This window comes from Heterodontus francisci, chromosome 10 (genome assembly GCF_036365525.1).
Source record: "Heterodontus francisci isolate sHetFra1 chromosome 10, sHetFra1.hap1, whole genome shotgun sequence".
In the NCBI taxonomy this organism is placed as follows: domain Eukaryota; kingdom Metazoa; phylum Chordata; class Chondrichthyes; order Heterodontiformes; family Heterodontidae; genus Heterodontus; species Heterodontus francisci.
Window position 1 is genome coordinate 88,833,743 of NC_090380.1, and position 13,638 is coordinate 88,847,380.

Sequence of the window (13,638 nt, forward strand, 5' to 3'; positions counted from 1 at the left end):
TAATATGTCACTTCCTGTCCGCATAGGTTTTTGTTGCAATATTTGCTCTGGTTTTAGTATATAATTCACCTGCCACTGCCATTAAAAAAATGCTGATTTAGCAAACTACACCAACAGCGACAATAAAACATTGACAGACAATAAGATTTTACTGAACATTGCTATGTGTTTTTCTTTAAAACCTCCCTTCTTCACTTTCCATGGTGAGTACTTCCTGCTAAACAAATAGTTTATTTCTGCCCTAAAAAGAATCCTTTCAAATGTCTCACTCCACAGAGACTCCACTTGCCAAAATCCTTCTTTGTAATGTTCTAACTCCGTCATAAAAGAATTCATAAAGTCTCTTACAGCCCTGGGAGGTAGTTATTTTAATTTTGAGAGTGTATTCTTGATGCATGAGATAGCCTTGGGCATTTCTGCACAGCATACTTCATTCACACAGATGGGCTAAATTCAAGCCTTGTGCATTTCAATGCCCAGAACTTGTGAGACTCTGACAATTGTGAGGTGTTAGCCTCCAGCAATTCTACAGCTTGAGTGAGAGGTGAGGGAATATCCTCTCATAATAGAGAAAAGAATGGCCCAGGAATGTTAGTACTTGTCATAAATCATAAGAAGGAGACAGCTATTAGCAACTATCAAGAGCTACTCATGCATCTGGAGGTCTCGCCTGATTTGCCAGGATATAAGGGAATGATTTTGGATACAACTTGTGCCTTAGAACCAGGCAATTTGTTATTCAGTCTGAACACAGGAGTTGAAGCGTTAACTCAATACTAATCCAATGGCTAACTAGTAAATACAAATAAAAACTCTCCATTCTGCCAAGTGGTGTTAAATGTAGAAAATAAGAACCGTAGCATTCCTTTGCAACTGTCTCAGTAGGAAAATCTGAATCATGCCAATTACAGAAGCCAAAAGAATAGTGAGAGCAGGAAACATACTGAAACAAGATGGGACTACAGAAAGGAGAAACAGTGATCAGTGTATACAGAGCCTTGGGATGAGAATTTGAACATATCTGTCTGAATAAATCAAAAGTCCAAATATTTGAATTGCCTGAATGAAACATATAAATAATGAGGCCAATGTGTGATTGGTGGACAACCTTCTCTGGACCACCAGGAATTCAGATGTATACAGCACTGTTTTCACTGCGCCACTAGGGATCAGGTACACATCTTCTCCACCAGACCACCCCTGACTGCATACACATATCCTTTCCTAACCAAAACATACACTAATACTAATACATTCTGTTCCTACATTGAGTCATCGAGGACAACGGTGACAAGGCTTCCTCTAAAATGGCTGAAAGTCAGAAATCACCATGAAAAGAAGTTACAAGATCCATTTGCACCAAACAAATAATGGTTAAGAACACATCTGTGCAGCAACAGGGCCTCCCAGATAGAAGCAGGTGCCGTTTTTAGAAGTATGAAAACTTTTGCTGCTATAGAAAATGGTATCTCACGAGGATTCTGGTGAAATATTGTCCCCCAGTCCAGACATTTTTTTTTTAAAGCTAGGGCATCAACAAAATCGAGTACAACTGATACTGAATCAGGCAAAACTTGGATAGTTCCAAAGTAATAATCCAATTTAGCCCAGTTCAGACCTGTTTGGCTTAGCATTTTGAAATGTTTCCATTCCTGACACAGCCAACTCATTCTCATGATTAAAAACAGACAATGCCGTAAATACTCAGCAGTTCAGGCAGCATCTGTGGAGAGAGAGACAGAGTTAACATTTCAGGCCGATGACATTTCAGCAACCTTTTACCTTGCTCACACCTCATCCTCATAACCATTTCCAGACATTATAACAAGTTGTGCACTCTTTTCACACTATTTTATAAACCAGTCCCCTAAATAAGAAAACTATAACACAAAGTCAGAGTGAGGTAGTCAGAATATCTTAAATTTTGTAATTTATTAAATCTATAATTGTTTCTTGGATCATTTGATCATGATGGGCTCTTTCTTATATATTTCTGAATATTCTTGTATTTGGCTGACAATTAAATCCATGTATGTTGTCTCTGAACTGCTTACCACATTGTAGGGTTCAGTTTGAGCGGTCACCTGCTGTTACCGAGGCGGTAACAGCCTCAAAATAGGATCGGTGGCCTTACTGCCCCATTAACACCGGCGATACAAATGGCACCATTTTAAGGAAGGCCTATCGCTGGGAGTGCAAAGTGCCCAGCTATTTCAGGTGCTAGGCCCCTTTTAAGACAGAAATCAGGGTCCTATTTGTATCAACGGACCCCGATTGCCATTTTAAGTAGGCACTCCTTGGAGCATATGCAGTGCAGGAAAAGAGAAGAGAACCTCCAAAGGTAAGTGTTCATCTGGGCCCCAAAGGAGCAGATGTCATGATCACAACTATCCCCACATCCTCGCTGGTAGTTTTTCCAGTCTGATTTTCAGTGCTTAATCTGGCGAGCTGTATCAGGACACCTGTTTGGCGCGCTACAGCTCGCCTGCTGATTTTTAATAAAGCTGCAGCCTCAAAAGCACTGGGACACTTTGCCACCAGATGGCCAAAAGTCAAAATCTACCTCTGTGTTTGAATGTGAAATTCGAGAAAAAAAAATGTCTCAGTGGTTTACTAACACCAAGTTCTGTAGTGACTGCATGATACTTTCATAAGAGACTGCACCTAGATGATTTTTAGGCATTATTAGAGGGTACACAGTAGATGGATTTGTACATGTTATCTGTGATTGTATCACTTTCACTGTAAGAAGAAAATTATCATGAAGTGAAAACCTGACAAAATCACTTAACGTCACCAATCACTTTGTATCATCAGTTTAAGAACAAGCCATTTTGTTGTCACTTTGTCAGTGCTATCGATGGACTGAAAGGTCACACGCTGCGTTTTAAACCAAAATGTTATTCTGTTCAATTTATATGATTGCATTATGATTTTCATGTTAAAGAACTGTTAAGATTGCAGTAAAACAATCATTTTTAACAATGTAAATTAATTATAACAGAAAAATGATTACATATTTTCTTCAGAATCAAGCCTCTGATTTCACCTTCCCAATCAGGAAAGCTCACGAAAGATGCACTGCACAAATTTCCTCAATTCTCATTCAGATCACCAGAGGGAGTATTTCACAGTAACACAATGCTCTAACCAAGGGATGGAAATGTTATTGGGACCGCTGCTGCCTCGCTGAAGTGTAGTGCATGTCATGGAATGGCACTAACAGTGACTACAATGAAAACAACAGATCAGACTGCTCCCCCAGATGTAGGTGAAGCAGAGAGTGTGCCAGAAGTATGAGGACAAAACTTAGCGAAAGAGTGTTGAAGCTAGTAAGAAACACATTACAAAATACATTCTGTAAGTTCTTTAAGAAATTAGAAAATCATCAGATAAATGACTTCGGAGCAATGATGAGAAGCATAAAGCCTTCGAATTGATATTTTGTTTTCGACAGAGTGGAATAGTTTGTGAAAACCTTTGTAAAACCTAGGGTCACCAACTTTGAGGAGATGAATTCCTGGAGGTGTTGTGACATGGCCCTCCTGCCTCAAACCATCCCGCCCCACGCTCCCGCCTCAGATCACCCAACGAAACCATCCCCACAGCACATCACTTTCTCACGCCAAATGGAAAGATGGTCCTTGACTGTCAGTCAAACAGCCTTTTTCCTGTGTCCAATACTTTTATAACTAATAAATGAAGGTGTTCAAAGTGAGTGAAAAAAACCATTTTAAGGCCCCCAAAATTTTTCTTCAGGGTTGTTGTCGATTATTCTTTCATTCTTAGAGACTCCAAACAATCCTGGAGGGTTGACAATCCGAGGACAGTCTTTAAACTCAATCAACATTTCAATCTTTCACCTTGTTCTTGTGATCTGTGATTTGGTGAAAGTTTGAGTTCACGCACTGCAGATGTTATGGCTTAGCCGCAAAATTCCTGAGGAAATTGACTTTTCCCCAAAGAAGTGCAGCTGAGGGAAGACCACACTGAAGTTTCAAATTCTGCACCTTCATAAAGGCCCTTTGTTGAAACACTTATGAAGAAAGGAATGGGGGAGGGAGGTTGGAAGAGGTTCACGAGGTTAATTGAAAGGTGCAGGGTACCACACTGCCTGGACTCATTAGTCTCTAAGTTAAGTACTGACTGCCCAGTGGCAGTGGTTGCATCTCTCTGGGCTACAGCCTGTGCCAGGTAAGTGAGACAATTAAATAAAGCCAAACCTTCTTTCACTCCAGTCCAAATATACAGCACAGCAGACGGTAAGAAGACACTCAAACATCTGGATCTATGTATAGAAATCTGACTGAAAAATACTGTTACACAGCAGGGAATTCACAGATTATAGCAGAACTCTACCTCAAAATACAATTTTTTGAAGTCTCCAGTTGCAATGTTGTTAATAGTCGCCTTTCATCCAGTGTTAGTTGCTGCACTGAATTGTAATCTGCTTCAGCTAAAGGAAAGCAAGTTTCAGTTTTCTTCTTCATTTTTTGTCTTTAGTACAAATACTTTCTGTCAAAAATTCTCCAGCTTCTTAACTGCAGTTCTCACCATAGTCAGTCAACATATTCTTACATCGGTGTCTCTAATGATTTTGTGATATTCTAACATATATGAACCTTAGGTGAACCGATTGTATTAAGAAAAAAGCGTAATTGTTATAAAAAAGTATGTCTTTTAATTCTTTAATTGTTCAACTAAAGTGTGCTACTTATAGTTCCTCGCTTCCCCTGCTTTCTTGGGTGTGAAGCCTTACAGGGCAGGCAAAAGGCGCAACTGTAAGTAAATTACCTGCCATCCTCAGGTCACCCACTTTTTAAAATCAGTTAGCTTCACCAATAAAAAGCAAAATCAGAACCACCAAAACAATTACTTCTAACAAAACCCCTGGCAGGTCTGGTTTTAACAGCTGGCGACTACATCTTAAAAAGTTAAAACAGCAGTGCTTGGTGGCAGCGGAACTCTTACCTTGGGCTGTGCGTGATGCGAGGAAAGATGTTCACTGGCTCACTACAGCAGCGGACTGGGAAAATGCTCTGCTCGGCCCCTGCCAGCAACTTACTTGGCTTATATGTACAAATGGGAGGAGCTGTTCACCAACAGGAGGTGGGCAGTCGAGAAGGCAGACAAGTAGTTGGACAGGCACAGTGGAAACAGGACCTCTCCTTTTTGGAGAGAGAAAAGAGCTAAATCAAAGGTACAGAGCAGCTAAGAAAGTGGTAAAAGAAGAAAGGGAATATTTCTTTTTAAAGCCACCAGATTAAAATACATATATTCAAGTTGGTGCTTGATTTAGAAGCACTTCATTGTTATTCTGTCGGACTGCTTTCCTTTGCTCCCTCCTTCTCTCCCTCCCACCCATTGCCACAACCAATTCAAAGCAGCCCCGGTATTTTTTCCTGACAACTCTCAGTTCAGGGAGCAGCTGCAACTTTTGCTTGCTTTCATCTGTTTGCATAAGTAGCTGGTTGGAAAGAAAAGCACATTCTATTGAAAAAGATCTTAATGGAAATAAAATGCAATTGAAATATTGTAATGCAAAAAATAAAAACAAAAAGGCTACCTCAGACTCATGGAATCAAAACTACATTAGCAATAGCACTTCATCCAGATGTGTAATAATCTCTGACTAAACCAATGAGTCAAGTTAACTGTATATAACACATGAAACGGATAAAGCACAGTGTTGCAATGGATGCAAATAATTTTTTTTAAATGTACTTACAGTATGGAAATAGTGTCATTTTTCCGCAAATTACAAAATTTAAATATTTGTAAAATTAATGAAATTCATCACATGGAAAAATATCATGTAACAGCTTAAAAATCAAGTTTAGGGTATTTAATTTCTTACATAATTTTTTAAAAATACAGTTTGTTTCATCATTTAACACCTGCAGAAATGACCTCTTGAATGTTTCTTTACTCACTGACTATTGTAAAGCAATAGAAGACACTCATGTAGAACACAAGGCTTTATTTACAATACAGTCTTATTTACAAAACATAAGAAATGACCTCTCAGTATGAGTGTCTTTACGAGAGAGACACCGGTGGGCATTTTAGCTGGAAGAAGTGAATGGGTTTATGAGCGTGTTGCCGGTTAAAAGGGCTGAAATTGCCAGCACATTGGGAAGCCAGCAACAACCCACCAACTTCTGCTGTTAACCTCAGCGCAATCTGCAGCCTGCGGGAAACACCCGTGGGACAGATCAATTGGTAATTTAAATATGATGAGTGCACATTATCCGTTTCTTTAAGCCTGATTTCATACTTTAATGGCGTGTGCACGGGTTTCTTGAGCTTTGTGGAACACAGAGGGAAATCAAGGTGAGAAGGCAGCGGGATATGAGAGAGCGGAACAAGAGACAAGCAAGAAATGCTTCAAATACTGGGACTTCACATCTGCTTCGTTGCCTAGGTGAAAAGCTTTTGCTCACAGGACTTGTTCTGAGAGTGTGATTTCACTGCTTTGGAGATGATTTCCACTACTTTGGAGGTTATTTCTACCACTTTGTGGTAATGTGTTTGATCAACTCTTCCCAGCTGTCAACCTTCAGTTCAGCATGGGGGCTGTTTATTCAGCTTTACCTCGTGTTAATTGTATATTAGTTATATTCAATTGTCTGCAGGTGGTGGGCATTAACTGGGCATTCACTTGAGCCCCTATATATAGACACAGACTAAAACTATGGGTTAGGAGGTGTATATTTGTAATCTGTAACTCGGGAAATAATTATAAAAGCTGTGTAAAGATTGTCTCCTGTTCTATCCTTCACCAACTGGTTTTCTGGAATAGAACACCTTGGACCTCAGATGAGGAACAAGATGAGCAGCAGTAACAGCAGCACCACCAGCAGGAACACCAGCAGCTGTCTTCTCTTCAACCACCTGCTGCTCCTCAGAGAGAGGGGATAAGCACAGAGCTCCAGCTCACAGGAGGCGATATCCCCAAACACAGGGTTTACAGGAAGAAAATAAGCTTCCTGAACATGACCAAACAGCAGTGCCTCAGGAGGCTCAGAATTGAACATCGGGTGATCACTGACATTCACATCTTTTGTGTATTGGGGAAGCAGGGACTGGTTCCTTTGCTCCAACCCTTTCTGCTAGTTTGCAAAAAAGGTCTTTCCGGAGAGGGGCCTGGCAATTCCTTGTGATAGGCCCTCTTTTCTTCCCAGCAACAATTTTAAGTTTTAATGTTCATGTGGCAAAATAATGTGTGCCTCATTCTCGGCAGCTGGGGGCCTGCATGACAATTGGGATTGGAGTTTTAAGATGCCCATTTGGGGCAGAGCATACAAAACCTTACTCTGTATCTGGTTTTGCTCTATCGGACTTGGAAATGCTGGTATAGGGCTTAGCTTGAAATAAAATCAAATTATCCAGTAATTTAAATTAAGCAATATAAATAAAACAGCACTGGAAGCATTTTGTGCTTGAATTTGTTTAGAAATAACAAACAAGTTGAATTAAATAACCTCGATTTAGGACATGTAGACTGTACTGACTCTGGGAGCTGGATTTTTGTTTTGGGGTCAGGACCCCAACGTCCGGTGATTTTCCGGGTCTCAACGTCATGTTGCATTGGCGTCAGAAGCCCAATGCAATTTTTGTAAGGATAACTAATTAGTGGCAAGGTTGTCCACTCAACATCCAATTAAGGACAGCAGGCAGGCTTCAGAGATTTTTGGGCCAAAAGGAGGCCATCCAGCAATGACACATTGGCAACCCCACCATCCGAGGTGGAAGCTGCCAAGGTATATAAGGGAGAGAAAGGTCGCCTTATGATGGAGGCACCCTCTGAAGAGAAGGTAAAAAAAAATTCAATTTAAAAAGGCCAAGGTTGCTAGGCCATCATTGTGGAGGGGCCACCCCTCCACTGGATAGCCAGCGACTGCAGCTGTTGTCTGACAGCTGTGGCAGGCATGGGGGGGTCCCTAGCAGGATGGAGTGCTGGTCCTCAACCTCCCACCGATCCGTCCTCTGGCTGTCTTTCAGCCTCAGAGAGGGTCCCGCAAGCCGACTGGAAAATTCCAGTCAGATTCTGCTGAGTGGCCTTAATAGGCCATTTAATGGGTCTACTAGTCTAATTGCCTCTTACCGTGCTGTCACCCCACCTCCCCTATTCCTGGAATGAAAATGGCCTGGAGGCAGGAAGATGCTAGCAACCCAGCACGCTGCACTCCAGTGCCAATTTTCGGGTCACCCCCCACTCTGGTCCTGCCTCCGATGGGAATAAAAATTTTGCCCTGCGTATCTAAAGAGCTCCATTCCTCCACCTTGAAATTCTTCAACCTGATGAGTATAAAATCTACACCCACTCCCTAAGAAAATTTCATTTACTTTGAAGTGACTGTCACAAATACAATCCTTCAATGAAGACAAAAGCACACAGGACTGGATTTTACTAAGCCCCCGACGTCGGGCGCTGTGGCGGTGGAGGGGCCGGAAGATGGTTGCAGCAGATGCCCGCCACGGAGGCCGACGCCAGGAGGGCCCAGCCCGATCCTCCCGGCAGCAGCAAGGCTCCGTGACAGCACCCCCCGCTGCTGGGCAATAGGACCTAGATTTAAATATTTAAATTAATGAGATGAATAAATTTAAATCAATTCACCTTGAATCCTCTGGGCCCACTGCAATCTTTAGCCAGCACTCCCGAGTCTTCAATTCCCCATCTGGGGAAAGCAGGCGTGACACTGGGGGGGGAGGGGGGAGGAGCTCAGATTTTTACTGCGGCGGTCAGAGATGGGGTCAAATAAACATCATCAGTGTAGGTGATGGTGGGAAGGGGTGCACTTTCAACTTTGTGCAGTCTGTGGGGGGAAAGGTCAGAATTCAAAGGTGTTTTGTGGGGCAGAAGGGCAAAAACTTAACTGCGGTTTTTATTAGGGGGTTGGAAAGGGGCGTTACAATTTTGTAAATGTTTGGGGGGTTCACTTTAAAAATTGAAATTTGCCATCAGGATTGGCTGCCCTTTAAAAATTGTGCCAGCGCCTGCGCTGATTGTGGGAGATCGTGGCGGCTCTAACGCGTGCGGCCCCTGCGTATACTCTGCCATTTTTTGAGCTCGCCGCCAAGAGTGACATACGAACATACGAATTAGGAGCAGGAGTAGGCCACTCAGCCCCTCGAGCCTGCTCCACCATTCAATAAGTTCATGGCTGAACTGATTACTCCACATTTCCATCTACCCCCGATAATCTTTCATCTCCTTGACAGCAGGCTCTTAAAATCCAGCCCACAAACTATGGATACAGCAGTGTAGTTGTTACGTTACTGGACTAGTAATTCAGAGGCCTGCACTAATAACCTAAGGAATGTAAATTCACATCCCATCATGGCAGTTTCAAAATTTGATTTCAGTTTATAAAGAATTGGAAATAAAAAGCTGATATCAGTAAAAGTGAGCATTGAAGCTGTTGTACTGTCATAAAAATCCAACTGGTTCACTTATATCCTTTAGGGAAGGGAGCCTGGCCTATACTCCAGTGACTCCAGTCCCATACTTAACATGGTCAACTTAAGTGTCCTCTGAAGTGGATTGGCAAGCCATTCAATTATATGTAACTGCTACACACTATACGTACTATAATGGTTCAAGTAAAAGGTCCACCACCAACCGCTAAGGACAACTTGGGCAATAAATGTTGGCTTTGCCAGAGACACCACATACCACAAATTAATTTTTAAAACCTGTAATTTTTATACTTTATTATGAGAAAAGGGAGTAATTACAATGAAAAGGATAATGGTAAATTGCAATCTTGGGATGAAGCTTTGACCTTTCCGGAATATATGTTAGGAAATCAGCTATATACCCTCCATGGTTTATTATCTATTAAAATTAATCAATGGAAAATTGTGCGGAGGAACGTGCCCAAATTCCTGAAATATCCTCTCACTGAAGATGGGATTTTGTAAAATTATATCATATACCTTCCTTGAGTTTGCATAATAAATTGCTCAACAATCACTCCTACATTTTGTGATGAATTCCACTCAATTATTATCTTCCATGCCGATCATATTTTCCTAGCTCCTCTGATGGTTCAGTGGGTTAATGCATCGCTTGCAGTTGTATTAGTACAGAGGAAGGTTCCAGTCTCAATCCATGGGTGGGGTAAACTAATTAATCTCAGCCAGGCTGGTAGTGGAGGCAACACAATTGGCCTATGTGTCCCTCGGACCAGTGGGGGGAAGTCATGGAAGGGGATCGTTAAGTGAATAACTCCTTAGTGTTGGATGAGGGTAGAATCAGGGTTAACCTTGGTCAAATAGTTCACAATAAGCCATCCAGGCTTATATGTGAGGAGTGACTATTTGGCTGAAATACTGGAACAAAGAACAAAGAAAATTACAGCACAGGAACAGGCCCTTCGGCCCTCCAAGCCTACGCCGATCCAAATCCTCTATCTAAACCTGTCGCCTATTTTCTAAGGGTCTGTATCTCTTTACTTCCTGCCCATTCATGTATCTGTCTAGATACATCTCAAAAGACGCTATCGTGCCCGCGTCTACCACCTCCGCTGGCAATGCGTTCCATGCACCCACCACCCTCTGCGTAAAGAACTTTCCACGCATATCCCCCCTAAACGTTTCCCCTTTCACTTTGAACTCGTGTCCCCTTGTAATTGAATCCCCCACTCTGGAAAAAAGCTTTTTGCTATCCACCCTGTCTATACCTCTCATGATTTTGGACACCTCAATCAGGTCCCCCCTCAACCTCCGTCTTTCTAATGAAAATAATCCTAATCTACTCAACCTCTCTTCATAGCTAGCGCCCTCCATACCAGGCAACATCCTGGTGAACCTCCTCTGCACCCTCTCCAAAGCATCTACATCCTTTTGGTAATGTGGCGACCAGAACTGCACGCAGTATTCCAAATGTGGCCGAACCAAAGTCCTATACAACTGTAACATGACCTGCCAACTCTTGTACTCAATACCCCGTCCGATGAAGGAAAGCATGCCGTATGCCTTCTTGACCACTCTATTGACCTGCGTTGCCACCTTCAGGGAACAATGGACCTGAACACCCAAATCTCTCTGTACATCAATTTTCCCCAGGACTTTTCCATTTACTGTACAGTTCACTCTTGAATTGGATCTTCCAAAATGCATCACCTCGCATTTGCCCTGATTGAACTCCATCTGCCATTTCTCTGCCCAACTCTCCAGTCTATCTATATTCTGCTGTATTCTCTGACAGTCCCCTTCAGTATCTGCTACTCCACCAATCTTAGTGTCGTCTGCAAACTTGCTAATCAGACCACCTATACTTTCCTCCAAATCATTTATGTATATCACAAACAACAGTGGTCCCAGCACGGATCCCTGTGGAACACCACTGGTCACACATCTCCATTTTGAGAAACTCCCTTCCACTGCTACTCTCTGTCTCCTGTTGCCCAGCCAGTTCTTTATCCATCTAGCTAGTACACCTTGGACCCCATGCGCCTTCACTTTCTCCATCAGCCTACCATGGGGAACCTTATCAAACACCTTACTGAAGTCCATGTATACGACATCTACAGCCCTTCCCTCATCAATCAACTTTGTCACTTCCTCAAAGAATTCTATTAAGTTGGTAAGACATGACCTTCCCTGCACAAAACCATGTTGCCTATCACTGATAAGCCCATTTTCTTCCAGATGGGAATAGATCCTATCCCTCAGTATCTTCTCCAGCAGCTTCCCTACCACTGACGTCAGGCTCACCGGTCTATAATTACCTGGATTATCCCTGCTACCCTTCTTAAACAAGGGGACAACATTAGCAATTCTCCAGTCCTCCGGGACCTCACCCGTGTTTAAGGATGTTGCAAAGATATCTGTTAAGGCCCCAACTATTTCCTCTCTCACTTCCCACAGTAACCTGGGATAGATCCCATCCGGACCTGGGGACTTGTCCACCTTAATGCCTTTTAGAATACCCAACACTTCCTCCCTCCTTATGCCGACTTGACCTAGAGTAATCAAACATCTGTCCCTAACCTCAACATCCGTCATGTCCCTCTCCTCAGTGAATACCGATGCAAAGTACTCATTTAGAATCTCACCCATTTTCTCTGACTCCACGCATAACTTTCCTCCTTTGTCCTTGAGTGGGCCAATCCTTTCTCTAGTTACCCTCTTGCTCCTTATATATGAATAAAAGGCTTTGGGATTTTCCTTAACCCTGTTTGCTAAAGATATTTCATGACCCCTTTTAGCCCTCTTAATTCCTCGTTTCAGATTGCGCCTACAATCCCGATATTCTTTCAAAGCTTCGTCTTTCTTCAGCCGCCTAGACCTTATGTATGCTTCCTTTTTCCTCTTAGCTAGTCTCACAATTTCACCTGTCATCCATGGTTCCCTAATCTTGCCATTTCTATCCCTCATTTTCACAGGAACATGTCTCACCTGCACGCTAATCAACCTCTCTTTAAAAGACTCCCACATATCAAATGTGGATTTACCTTCAAACAGCTGTTCCCAATCTACATTCCCCAGCTCCTGCCGAATTTTGGTACAGTTGGCCTTCCCCCAATTTAGCACTCTTCCTTTAGGACCACTCTCGTCTTTGTCCATGAGTATTCTAAAACTTACGGAATTGTGATCACTATTCCCAAAGTAGTCCCCTACTGAAACGTCAACCACCTGGCCCGGCTCATTCCCCAACACCAGGTCCAGTATGGCCCCTTCCCGAGTTGTACTATTTACATACTGCTCTAGAAAACCCTCCTGGATGCTCCTTACAAATTCTGCTCCATCTTGACCTCTAACACTAAGTGAATCCCAGTCAATGTTGGGAAAATTAAAATCTCCTATCACCACCACCCTGTTGCTCCTACAGCTTTCCATAATCTGTTCACATATTTGTACCTCTATCTCACGCTCGCTGTTGGGAGGTCTGTAGTACAGCCCCAACATTGTTACCGCACCCTTCCTATTTCTGAGTTCTGCCCATATTGCCTCACAGCTCAAGTCCTCCATAGTGCCTTCCTTCAGCACAGCTGTAGGAAGGATGCAACATTACCATAAGTCTTTAGTCTCAGGATGCGAAGAAGAAAATTATGCCCAGAAATTTGGGTGGTCTTCTTCTAGGTAGCCTGTGGGTTGAAAATTTTGCTTATCTCATGGATGTATCCCTGAACTGTTGCATATCCATGGTCAGGGTTTTTTTTTACCTTTTGCAGGCCATTTTTAGCTCACCTCAGCTGAGGGGAATGAATTTTGCTACAGCATTAGGGTGCTCATTGACCCAATCCAAGAAAATAAAGAAACAAGTCAAATGCTGTTGCTTTTGCAACGGGCCAGTTTCACAAAAGCAGTTGATTGGTTAATGATAGATTGATTGCAGGAAATCAGTCTTTTAAGTATTAAAACCCTCAAATTTCTGGGTTGTGGGAGGACAGATGTTAAGATTTGCGCCTTCTCAGGGCAATTTATGCTGGGCTTCAGCTGGAGATGGGTCTAGTCACAAATTATGTGAAGTTTCAGTGTGGTCTGATGTAGAGCCCACACTCAGTGCAGATGACGGATTCATGATGGGATGACTTTAACTGTCCTAAATCCAGGTACGTCCACCTTCCCATATGCCCTTGAGAATGTGCAACATTGTTTAGTAGCCAAAGTTTACCAGGACCTGAT

The 13,638-nt window shown here is 42.6% G+C and overlaps 1 protein-coding gene across 2 annotated transcripts in view; it reads right to left on the reverse strand.

Annotated features, from left to right (window-relative positions):
• LOC137374614 (collagen alpha-1(VIII) chain-like) overlaps positions 1-13,638 on the reverse strand; it is a 242,456-nt gene that overhangs the window by 200,782 nt on the left and 28,036 nt on the right. Inside the window, exon 1 of one of the 2 annotated variants that reach the window (XM_068040998.1) lies at positions 4,972-5,053. The exons of the other annotated variant lie outside the window; for it this stretch is intronic. The gene's annotated coding sequence lies outside the window, so the exon portion shown is untranslated. Of the gene's footprint in view, positions 1-4,971; positions 5,054-13,638 lie in introns of those variants that run through there. 2 annotated transcript variants of the gene reach the window in all.